Source organism: Nothoprocta perdicaria, unplaced genomic scaffold, assembly GCF_003342845.1.
Source record: "Nothoprocta perdicaria isolate Ctin4 unplaced genomic scaffold, notPer1 scaffold_118, whole genome shotgun sequence".
NCBI classification, from domain to species: Eukaryota; Metazoa; Chordata; class Aves; order Tinamiformes; family Tinamidae; genus Nothoprocta; species Nothoprocta perdicaria.
This window is the reverse complement of record NW_020454294.1, coordinates 974,045-985,996: the sequence shown is the minus strand read 5'-3', so window position 1 is coordinate 985,996 and position 11,952 is coordinate 974,045. Positions and strand designations below refer to the sequence as shown.

Sequence of the window (11,952 nt, the reverse complement as noted above, 5' to 3'; positions counted from 1 at the left end):
ATTAAGAGGGAACATCCAGTACAAATATAACTATAGGGTTGCATGATTTATGTTTCTTGATCCATAAGTGAACAAGCTTTGCTTCTTTCAGTGTTTCACATGTAGTGTATTCAAAAGGTCTGTACAAGCAGAGCCTTTTTGGTTCAGGTTTCCTTAGTTATCTTCTCTTTTTCCCTGACAGTCTTCTACTAATACTTGACATAAGTAGAAAATAATATATTTGAAGTTACTCTGTAGCCTAAAAAGCTGGTAAACTGGCTGTTTGTTCTCAATCCTATTATAAGGCAAAAAGCATCTTGGGTCCTGTAAGATCCATCAATCTAGCAAGAAATATTTATTTGCAGTTTAAGACAAGAAAGTAGTTAGCAGTAAAGGATTTGCCTGCTTTCACATAGCTCTAAAATAGCCTTTCTGCATCTCGGGGAAGGGCCGTATCTTCAAATTATGTAGAAATATTCGTGTCGTCCCAGAATGGCTGTACCTAGAGCCATAGGGCCAACCATGTCCTTTTCAATGTTTCACTTTCCCAAGGCTGTTGTTTTTCTGCGGCACTCAGAGTTGTATCTTTGGAGAATGCTTTGGAAAATCCTTGTTTTGGTGCATCATTGCAGACTGAGTAGTTCAGGAAATTGAGCCAGCCCCATCATAGGGCCTTGGATACAGTCTGTGGTTGTGCRCTGTCCCTGGAAACAGTTTCCATCAGCTTCTGTCCATGAGATTTGTATCACCTTGCAATAYGCTTCTAAATGGTAGGCATGGAGTCAAGCTAATTGTCCAGTGGAGAGAGACAAGCACCTTCAGATAATCATTATTCATTGGTAATTRGTATCTAAAGCAGGTTGGATGAGTTACCTCCTGGAGATGATGCTTTGTCACCTATAGTTTCTCTGGCTACAGAAGAAGGTGAAAGACAGCTTGGACTGGACACTTATCTTTTAGATGGCTGAAGTTAAATAAGATGAATCCCATCGATGGTGCATAGAGGGTATCAAATATAAAGCTTCAAGTTAATGATATGTGTGGCCTGTAATTTGAACTTGCTAGCACTTTATGCTTGGCTGGTGAACTTGCTAGCACTTTATGCTTGGCTGGTGAACTCCCTGTGCCCTGTGCCACCAAGTCACCAGCAGGAACCTTCTGGGGAACCTAAGAACCAGCTGGGTGACTGTTGCCGGCTCTCAGGCTTCTTGGTGCTGTTGCTGCAACACCCGCTGTGATGACAGTCTGCTCAGACAGCAGTGCTATTGGGAACTCCATAAAGTGCCACTGATTAATAGTCACACGATGCTTCGGTCACCAAAAGTGCACACCTGGGGTGTATCCCGGACCCAAATTCACCTGAAAGACTTCACAAGGACTTCAGGGTTTTGAATAATGTGATACATAAAGGTCCTGCATTCTTGAAATTCACAATACAAGCAACGCTTGTTTCTGTYGACAATAATAAAGTTGTTTGTCATAGAGCTTTCTTTGTGTGCGAAATATGGAGAAAACCATGACTCCCTCCCATTTTTCCAAACTTTCAAAGTTTAAGCCAAGACACAAAGGTAAGATTACAAATTCAGGCAACTCAGGAGGGTAAATGCAGTTTATCAGGAAGGTTTTCACAGCTCATGCACATCTCCTTTGTTTCATCTGGTTCCTTCTATCTGTAGCAAAATGGCAGTGAAGACTGATGGTCAAGACTTTGCATTTTACCTGAAACAGAGGAATTAGATAAGAATGTCAATAAAAGCATTAACTGGAATGTCAATAAAAGCATTAATTGATCTTTTAAATACTTCTGTATTTTTTTCTCTCTTTATAATCTTACAATCTGAGAAAAGCCTGCTAGAAGACCAGAACCTGTTATATAAAATAACAACAAATCAGAAGAAGTTTTGGTATGACGCACTGCTGTTGCTCTGCTATCAACCAGGTACGTTGGTATGATGTAGACAGACTTACTGGGGTCATCTGCATCACCCTTCAGCACAGAAACTGGAGAACAGTTTTAGGAACAAACTCGGACTAGTCTGAGGTACTGTAAGGGCTGGCTTGAATTCATGCAGGGCAGGACACAAGCAMAGATACCTTTGTACAATTCTTTCGGATTTGAAGGGGATGCTTTTTCCTGATAGATGAACCTTCTTCTATCAATGGTGAATGTTTTCAGTCTTGTGTATTTAATTCCTGAAAGTTTCATTCTTTTCAGATTTTTTTTTTTGCTACAAAACAGTGAAGCACAGAACAACCAGAATACTTCATCAGCTGCGCTTTAGAGTTTATTTCATTCATGGGATAGTTCTTCTGTTCTAAAAATGCGGGTGTATATGTGAGTTGCTGTTTTCATTTGCTGTTTGCTATTAGTAGTCTGTGCATGGAGGCCTCTGTCCTCACTGAAGCCAGGGACAAAGCTCCCATTGACCTCAGTGTTGCAGGATCAAACCCTTAGTCTCTAGCATGTTGTAAAAACGGCTGGTATCTCAGCCAATTTTAATAAGCCTGCCTATAGTTGTCATTTGTTTAGCCTAAAAATTAACTTAGCAATCACAGCTAAAATTACATGGCAGACAATTGATGCATACAAGTACTTCATACCGAGTCATCAAAGGTCTTATGATACTCTCAGACTTTATTAACACTTAAGCAAGAGATTCCAAAATTTGATAAAGAGTAAAATTTTTAGATAGGAAGATCAGTTCTGGTGGAGGGGCAAGATTTGTATTTGTTAAGCTCCATTTTTTTTTGTGTTACAATTCCTTTTCTTCTTTGAATAGCTGGATGTAGTTGACTTCTTTGTAAAACCATTTATTTCGTGCATTTGTTCTCATGAATTGTTCCAACATCTGTCTCTTTTAACAAGCCTGTCAGCTGAGACACAGATAAGGTGATCATTTTTTGTTGTCAATTAGATAGTTAAAATACAGCAGAGATAACCTAAAACCAAAATGTGACAGTTTAAATATCTCAGTGTTTTGAGAGTTGGGAAATCAGAAGGATTTTGAATAGTTCACCCGAGATTTAAAAAATACTCCTATCCTAGAAGTGGATTTTGCCACTAACATCCTTTTTAAGTGATATTATTGAAGTTTATGTGAAGTTTTGCTGTGGTATGACTGATGTAAGAAATAAAGGCATTGCTCATGTGTTTTGGCATAAGGAACACAATAAATAAAAATGGTTACGAGATCAAATATATATACGGGTGTTTTCTTACGGAAGTGAAAAAAGCTATGAGTAATTTGGATCTTTAGCATTTTTATGACAACTCCCTCCTGTGCACCCTCCTCCCAGCAGTGTCATGTTTATTTTGGGATGGAGCAAAGACCATTAACAGAGCAATATGGGCTATTATTAAAAAAAAAAAAAACCTCTGTTGTGCAGTTCAAGCTTGTATTATCACAAGGAGGAACCTATCAGAGACAGAARATCTCATATTCCAGGACACACTAGCATATATTCTTTTGTAAAATTCTTAACAAGTCTACTGCAGGTAATGTGCTGCAGCTTCATATCTTATCATTACTCAAATTATGGATATKTTGGAGATAATCTGAATCTCCACCTGAAACAAAGTTGTTCTTCYTTCTCAGGAAAGCTCAGTTATTCCAGTGGATGTGCACCCTGAGGGATATAGCACRTATTCATTTGCTGTATTCTTTTACCTTTATAGGAGTATGCAAAATAATTGGCTAGTACCTGACATTTACAGTATTGTATTCTATTTGCTGTCTTGTATTAGTTTACTCTGCTATATGTTCAAAAAAATAATACACTCCTTTGCAAAAGATAAGATTAAAAAAGAGAAAAAAAAGCTGGTCTTATAAAGACGAGATAAATGAGATAAAAAAAAGCAAAGCTTTGTTCACAGCAATCTGCTGAAACCTGGATTGGAATCATTAGCTCACTCTTCTAAGGTCACAAGATTGTCAATCTGTGACATAAATTTCAATTAATATAGACAGTGTCTCAGCATTGAAGTAGTGGTGGACTTGAACGGAATCCAAGTTGGATGAAAAGCTCCTTACCAATAACGGCAAATAGGGATTTTCCTGCAAGTGCAAGTTGAAGCACAAAGTAACATTCCTTCAGAGCACGGAGCAAACACTTCATCCTGCTGCTGATTCTCTGTGCTGAATTGGTGAATATTTAAAGATAATGGCTGTGAAATGCTTCCAGTTCATCTAGCTACAGAGACAACCTCCTGAGAGACCCAAAGGTAAAAAAAAAAATAAAGAACTTCATGCAATTTATAACATTATCTACAGAAATAAAAATTCAGGACCATTTCTGAAAATGAATCTTGAGAGTTGGCCTTATACCTTTTCCAGGCAAACTAAGCAGTCCCATTGACTTCAGTGCCTTTATTTTTCTTAAACTTACTTGGGCAAAGCATTAGTGCTGTTAAGGTGRCTTTCACCAGTTTAAGCTGGATTAATGGTACAGCAGATATTTATCACAAACTAATTTTAGTTGGAAGGGACCTCTGGAGACCTTCTAGTGCAACCCCCTACTCAAAGCTGCTCCAGCTAGATGGGTTGCTCCACTCTTTGTCCACCTGAGTTTTCAATTCCTCCAAGGATGGAGATTSCGCAGCACCTGTGGTATCTACACCAGTGCTTGAGCGTGCACCCCACAATCYTTCCTTTTCTCAATTCAGAATTTGCTAATTGGAATTTCCTGTGTTATAACACAGGAAATAACATTCCTGTGTGTTGTTCCTTGTCTTATTACTGCGAACCTYGGAGAAGAGTCTGGCTCTGTCTTCTCTATATCCTTTTGTTAGGTAAATGAAGACAGCAACAGTCTCCCCATGGAAACTATTGTATAATACAAAAAATRTTTAGATATATATTTTAGATTTTGGTACTTATTTAGGCCAATTTATATCCTGTTTTCAATTACCAGAAATGGACTGATGGAGAACACCCCCAGCACGTCCAGTCCTGCGACTGGCTGGGCAAGCATGCCGCTCCGATTCACCTCTCCAACACCCAGGGATTGTCTGAAACGAATAATAAGGTCAGCTCTCTCTTTTCCTTTATTGTTGGAATGGAAGTGAGTATCTAACCACTATATTGCCCTACTTCTTTATCTTCTTAAAACACATACTGTCTGGCAGGRCTACTACCAATAACACATTGCTTTAGTAAATTTACATAGAGAAAATAAGTCACAGTATGATATGCTCTTAGAGCTTCTTACATAATATATTCATTAAAATGCCAACCACGGGGCTCTGCTAAGAACCAGTTCAGACCATGATCAGCTTCTCAGGCCACGTTCACTTTTTGACTTTTTGCCTGAGAAATTCCACACGTTCACATGCTTGATTATGCAATTATTTTCTTGAGTTCATTAAAAAACACCGCTCATGATCAGTTTATGGCACTAAAGCTGATTTTCCTCATAATTTATGTTTCAATAGTGAAATATTTATCACCAGAAACATTTTTTTTTCCTTAAAAACCATTGTTTATATGAAGATTGCCTGATGCTTTGTGTTTTGCTGTGGGAAGGCCAGCAGAGGGTGCTGAGTTAGTGATCAAGCCCCATTCCTGGATTTGTATYGGAATACACTGATAATATGAGTGTACAAAGGAAGTAAACAGGAATGTTACATTAATTTAGTGCTCTGTTAAAAAAACGGCATGAAAATTAAGGGGAAACTAACTGGCTAGAAAAGATGCACCTGTCCAAAGAGTATTATACTCTTAATAACAAAGAAAATACTAGATAATAGATAGAAATATATATAGACAGAAATAGGTAGAAATAGATAGAAAAAAAAAAGTAATAATTTGAACCTGTAATAATTTGGGGACTGTGTAAGATTTCTGATACCTGATTCTGTCCTAGGCTAGCAGCTTCTAAAGGACTGGATCCCTGGTAAGGTGATGGAGGGAAAGAAAATCTTTCCATTCAGGATTCAGAGCAGTATCCTAATTGATGTTCCCTCCTCACCCCCACAGTGGAGTTTATTTCTGTTGACAATAATAGGCCATTCAAGTTGCCAAATCTCCTCTAAATCAACTTATTTTTAGATACCACCTTCTTGTCCTACACCTGTGCTTCTTTTAATAGCAAATGTTGCCCAGAGGAAGTTTTCACTAGTTCCTTGCATGAGTTGTCCTCTCAGTGCTAGTGCCAAGAGAGAGCTCACATGGAGACAAATCAGACAATTTTTTTTTTTTTTTTTTATGTATTACAACAGATTTAAATTGAATGAATATTGTTAGACATTTTTATAGACCTGGGAATGGCTGCAAACATCTTTCCATTGACCTGGGTGACCTTGAAATCCAGGCCAGGACAACACATAGAACAGGGATCTAAGAATCAGAATGTAAAGAGTGACAACAATTTCTTCTTCACCATCACAAGGGATTTATCAATCATATCAATAAAACAGGAAAGTTTTTTTTTAAGAGAAAGATTATATGAAATATATGCTTTTTTTTCTCTCAGATATGATATATTCATAGGACATGTATGTTCATATATGATCTAGCCTTTGCCTATAGTTAGTTCTGTAAGTCTTTCAGGTATTTGTGTCTTGACTCCTACTAATATTTTGTGTAAACAATCATGAAGAATTACATAGCAGTACTGTCACATCAGCAAGATTGCGCTGTCAGATGAAATTTTCTTCAATACACCTGGCAGGTTCTTTATTTTTGGCATTTATATAAACACAGGTGGTTTAGTCATACCCTTAATGTAAACAAAAGACAGTATGTTATCAAACCAAATGGATAATATGACTTAAATACTCTAGGTTCTGTCACACCATAGTAAACAAACCTTATCTTCATATAAATTTCCCATCTCTTGCCAAAAAAAAAAAAAAAAAAAACCCAAAAAATAACAACAACAACAAAAAAAGGAAAACAGGAGTTTTTGTGGATTTCTCTTTTAAATTGCTCTGGCTAAAAGTGCTTTTCATGCCAATAAACAGAGAAGTTGAAACGTTGTCTGAAGGAATAAGCAGAGCTCAGGTGGTCAATGTTGATTTAAAACTTAACTTTAAAATAAATTTTGCCCTTATGGAAAGGACCTCCATAAAACATGTGGAACACTTAAGACTCACTTAAATCTCCCATTAGGGCTTAGAGGGAGATCTGATGCGCAGGAGCTTTCTGACTGGAGGCCAACATTGTCCCTTAAAAAGCAACATGCTTCTTTTAAGCAGGAGTTAGTGTAGGTGTCACTAAAAGCATTGAAAGCACTTTGCAAGCCAAAGCAAAGCCAAGCAGTCTATAATATCATTGAAGTTATGGATGTCATGGGAAGTCATGGGTGTAAAACTTGGAAGAAGAGCAGGGTCAAGTGGAGCTGCAAGCGGCTGGGATTACTGCAGTTTTACAGCCAGAAACACCTCCATCACACTGGGCAGAGAGCAGAAAAGTGCTGGAGCTTTTTATCTTAATAAAATCCATCCCAAGAGAGGCTACAAAAGTCCATGGCCAAGAGTCATCTCCCTTTGTGTTTGTAGATGCCTCCTGTATTTGTTCTGGCTGGCTCTCCAGCAACTGTCTTGCCATTGTGTATTTTTATATCACTATTCTGTATTTCTCGGTGATGCTCTGTTGTCAGGGGTTTTGTTTACCTTTTTTTTAGCTCTCCTAGCTATACTTCTGCTAGTAAATAAGACACCCTATGGACTTTTCCTTGAGGCCAACTGGTCTGTCCTGGCTCGTGTCTGTAACCAAATGCCTTAGGAGAGTGTGCTCTGGCATGGACCAAAACCAGACTGTGAACCAGGGTGAGAGTTTAAAAGCAAAGGTGACCACGGGCCAGCACAAGAGCCCATGCCTTGGCCCTGCGTCATTTACTGCTCTAGGTGTAGCTTAGTTTGGAATAAAAGTGACTTTGTTTATTTACYTTTTATCGCTCGGGAAGGCAGGATCATCACATCAGAACAGTTTCATTCACTGCTTTCAAAATAGATAGAAGACATCAATTTACCCTATTTCAATTTACCCTRTTTAGAGCTGCCTTACATTTACAAAGCCAAGGTTTAAACAGATGTGAGCACTCACTGAAAAAATTAATGAATAGCCTGAAATGAAATGGATGCAAGGAGAAAGTGAAAGGAAGGAGAATTTGAATGAAGCAAGATGGGCAGACCTCCTTCCATCCTCTCTCTTTAAACAGCCCAAAGAAAGGAGGCAGGGAAACGGTGCTAACCATAAAAAAAAAAAAAACATGAAGATTGAGCAACATGCTGAAAGCAGAAATAAGAAGAGATTAGGGCAGCAGGAATGCAGGGGTTTAAGGGGTTTAATACTCTGAGAGTCTAACAAGAAGCTAATTCTGATGCAGAGAACTCCTGCTCTTTAAAGCAGTAGGAAAAAAATCACTGATGTAGAGAGGACAGAATTGCACCATGTCTAAACACATCCATGCCTAAACAAAATGATCCCTCTGCATTGAAAAGGTTTTGAATGGGTGTCTGTTACTTAGTAAATTTTTCTTTATCCAATAAATTTTATTATGGAAGAGAGACCATTTTCTTAAATAAAATTTTTGTAGTTAAAAGAGATATAAAATAAAAACTACAGAAAGTAAATATCCACTGTCTAACCAGACAGGTTTATGTAAGACATCTTTTTGGTTACATTTATGTGGGGCTGTCTTTGTATGTTTGCGTGTCTCCTCTTCAAGCAACACATGGCACAGGTAGCCCTAAAGCGTGAGCACTGAGTCAAAATTGGCCTTACTTCATTTGCACTCATTTTCTGATAGGCTCACTCTAAAATTTCATTTTCCTAATCTAAACAAAGAGCTTTTCTCCTTAGAAGCTGTTCTGTTGCACTCAAACTGGAAGAGGAAATACAGGAGAAGGGAATGCAGAGCTGCTCTACTTACCAGCTATTCATTTTAATGTTCCTGTATCTCCATAAATAATTTAGTGAAAGAAGAGAATAAATTTTTCAAATTTATATTTTACACAGACACTGAGATAATCTCARCAAATTGCACCAGAGTTTTATTTACCACAATGTGGATCAAAGAAATTGCATCACAAATCATTGGAAAATAACTGTGTCTTCACAGTGTTATCCCCAGGGCTGGCATCAAGTCATCGGAGGCCCCCTCGTGAACATTCGAAGAGGAAGCTCTTCACCCATAAATTCACAAAAACTTATTTTATACTGCAGTTCTCTTCATAAAAGTGCTGGGTAGTCAGACCTGCCAGAATCTGGTTGATTCAGGTTCAGTGAAAAGAGAAAAACAGAAGTCTTCAAACGTGCTTGTGTAACTTAGATCAGGGAAAGGTCGGAAAAAATGGCAAATTTTTTGGCAAAGCTGGAGCCAAGAAAAGATGGAGCCATTGCCCACACAAAGCAGGAGGCCTGAGCACGCTCCTCCCTAAGCCCTGCCTATCTGCATGGGTATCACTTGCACACCCCATCCTTAACCATCCAACCTACATTTCAGTGTTTACAGTTCACTGTATGCAACCAGTACCTATTGGYGACCAGCTCTGCCCTAGTTTTTCCATTCCTGAGTTTCCAGCTGTAATGGAACAGAGAAACACAGGTAACAAACTGGTAAAGGGTTCGCTAAAGGTACTTGAGCAGAACACAATATACACGCTACGGTCTTCTGAATTTTAGACCACTTTTATTTAGGTAGTTACATCATGGATTGAAGAACTCAAGTCTAGCAAGGTGTTTAAAATAATACTTTTGTCCTAGGCTAAAATTATTTGTTTCAGAAGTATAACCAACTTCTAGCTCTTTCTTGTTAACAYGTGTAAAACCTTGTCAAATCACACGAAACTAAGGAACGTGTGTGTATAACCTACTGCTGCAAAACTAATTCTTAAAAATAACAGTTTTTAAAAACTGTTAGTTTTCTATTACAGTATTCTAGTATTCTATTACAGAACTACCTTCAAAAAAATATTCAGCATGCAGTTGCAGAACATGTCCTGTTGTAACCAATGAGATGTGAGCACATGCATATTGTTCAAAACATATACAAATGTTTTGCTGTGTATAGATTATAGTCTGTGTACAAAACAGAGGTTTAATTGCCTTGCTAAATTAGGGATTAGATAATATCCATCCATACCTCCCTGTAATGTGATGTGCTCTTTGCAGTATGCACAYTGGTACAACGCAGTTATTGCAGAATACAGCTGCAATGCAAAAATAAAACTGTTCACGTGCCTTAAAAGTGTTAGTTTTGTGRGCAGATAAACCTCTCTTGCATCTTTTTGACTGTTGAATACATTACTCTGAATTGTGCTCTTATAAATTTTAACTGTAGACACTGCACATAGAAAAAGCTGSTTAGATGCTAACAAAAAGCCACATCAAAACTACTCCAGTTGCAATCAGAAAGCTGAAGAGAACCACTAGAGTTCCACTTTTACACTCTACTGTCACATTTTGCTTCTAATAATAATATTCATTCATCATTCATTAATAGGGCACCCTTGAGAGTTACTATCATTGCGCTTGTGCATGAGGTCTTCTTCATATGGCACAACGGCTGAATCAAACACACAGGGACAGCAGTCTAATCAAATACTTAATTCTGCTTCATTTCTTTGGAGACAGAAGGTATCTTATCTTGCTTTTATTTACATTCTTTTAAGTATATCAACATAATTTGTGTAACCGTAGGAATAATGCATCCTATCYGTTATGTTCTGAGTTTAATTGATCTGTTATTTGCTGCCACAGAGTCAACAAGGGAACCTCAGCAGGGTTCACAGCAGGGCTGTGACCTCCCGTTTTAGTTACCAGCTCTTGTTTTATTTCCAGAGCTCTGTGCATGAGCTTCCCATTGGTCCCGGCACTTCCCTACCACAGTTATGCACTTTGTATAGATATTAGACTGTGTTTGCCGAGCCCTCTGTGTAAATCACTGCACAAACTGCAACAGAGCTGTCGTTTGCTCTGCTCATGTTCAGGCTGACTTCGGCTGATGGAGTCTTTAATCCTCAATTACATCTATTTTTAACTGTTAATAGTGATGTTTGTTCAGAGAGTGAAAATGTAGTAATAACGGCTTGTTCAGAAAATGAAATTAGTCTCCCCTGTAGAAAGTAAGTTCAGGCGTTACAAAGAGAAGTATTTTTGAATTTAGGTATTGGTGAAATCCAAAGGTTTTGTTATGATGTGATCCTTCAGAGGACGTTTCAGTTTGCTTGGGCACTTTGTGACGTAGCTCTTCTCTAAGCAGCTGCCAACTCTGAAGCAAGAAACAGCATGTGTTGCTGCCCATGCTCAACACTGAACTTCGAGCAAGCAAAGCCAGACCGCTGCTGACCATCATGATGAGACCAGAAGCTGATGACCCTCTACGTCCATCCATCTTTTTTTCCAGTTGCTTTAGGGTGAGAAGTCAACAACGCCTAGCACCATTCAGATGGTTATGGCAACCAGGTGTAAAAGCTTCCTTCAGCCACCCCCAAAGGCCTGCTTCTGTTCTCAAACAGTGTGAGCAGTTAGTTGGTAAGGACTGAGATGGAGGCAGAGTGGAGGTGCTGTTAACAGAAACCCAGTATGTTGGCTGAGCATGGGCTTCCCTGCCATTTCCCCTTGGTTTTGGGGTCAGGTTTTGACTGATAGGGGATGTCTGGAAAGGCTGTTTTTATGTCAGCAGCTTCCCCTGCCCTCCCTACTGCCTGGGCTGATGGAAATCTCTGCTAGGAACAACAGTGTCCGGAGCAGTGTCCGGAGTTCAGGTCAGGCTGTCACTGCGTTTTGCCTCGGGAAAACACTGTTTTGTTTCAGAAGGTGCAAATGTTGTAGTGGTTTCAAGAGTTGATCCACCAATATCTGTGGTCATCCACGGAGCTGGGAATGACCCAGCACTGTGACCCCGCGCTATCCCTGATGGATCCAGTGGAGAGGGGTCAGGAATCGCTATGGATCCCCCTTTCCAGTACCCCTTCCTCTGGGCACAGGAGCCTTTGAAACGCTTGGATAGCGGGGGGATGTCTGCAAG

General features: G+C 39.0%; 1 long non-coding RNA gene across 2 annotated transcripts; it reads left to right on the top strand.

Annotated features, from left to right (window-relative positions):
- Window positions 1–1,513: 1,513 nt before the first annotated feature.
- On the top strand, window positions 1,514–11,330 carry LOC112959663. Of its 2 annotated transcripts, none has more exons than XR_003251644.1 (3): window positions 1,514–1,918; window positions 4,891–5,004; window positions 11,185–11,330. It is a non-coding gene; the product is annotated as an uncharacterized LOC112959663 (long non-coding RNA). The 2 variants fall into 2 exon arrangements; XR_003251645.1 differs by lacking the exon at window positions 11,185–11,330 and adding an exon at window positions 10,426–10,475.
- Window positions 11,331–11,952: the final 622 nt, after the last annotated feature.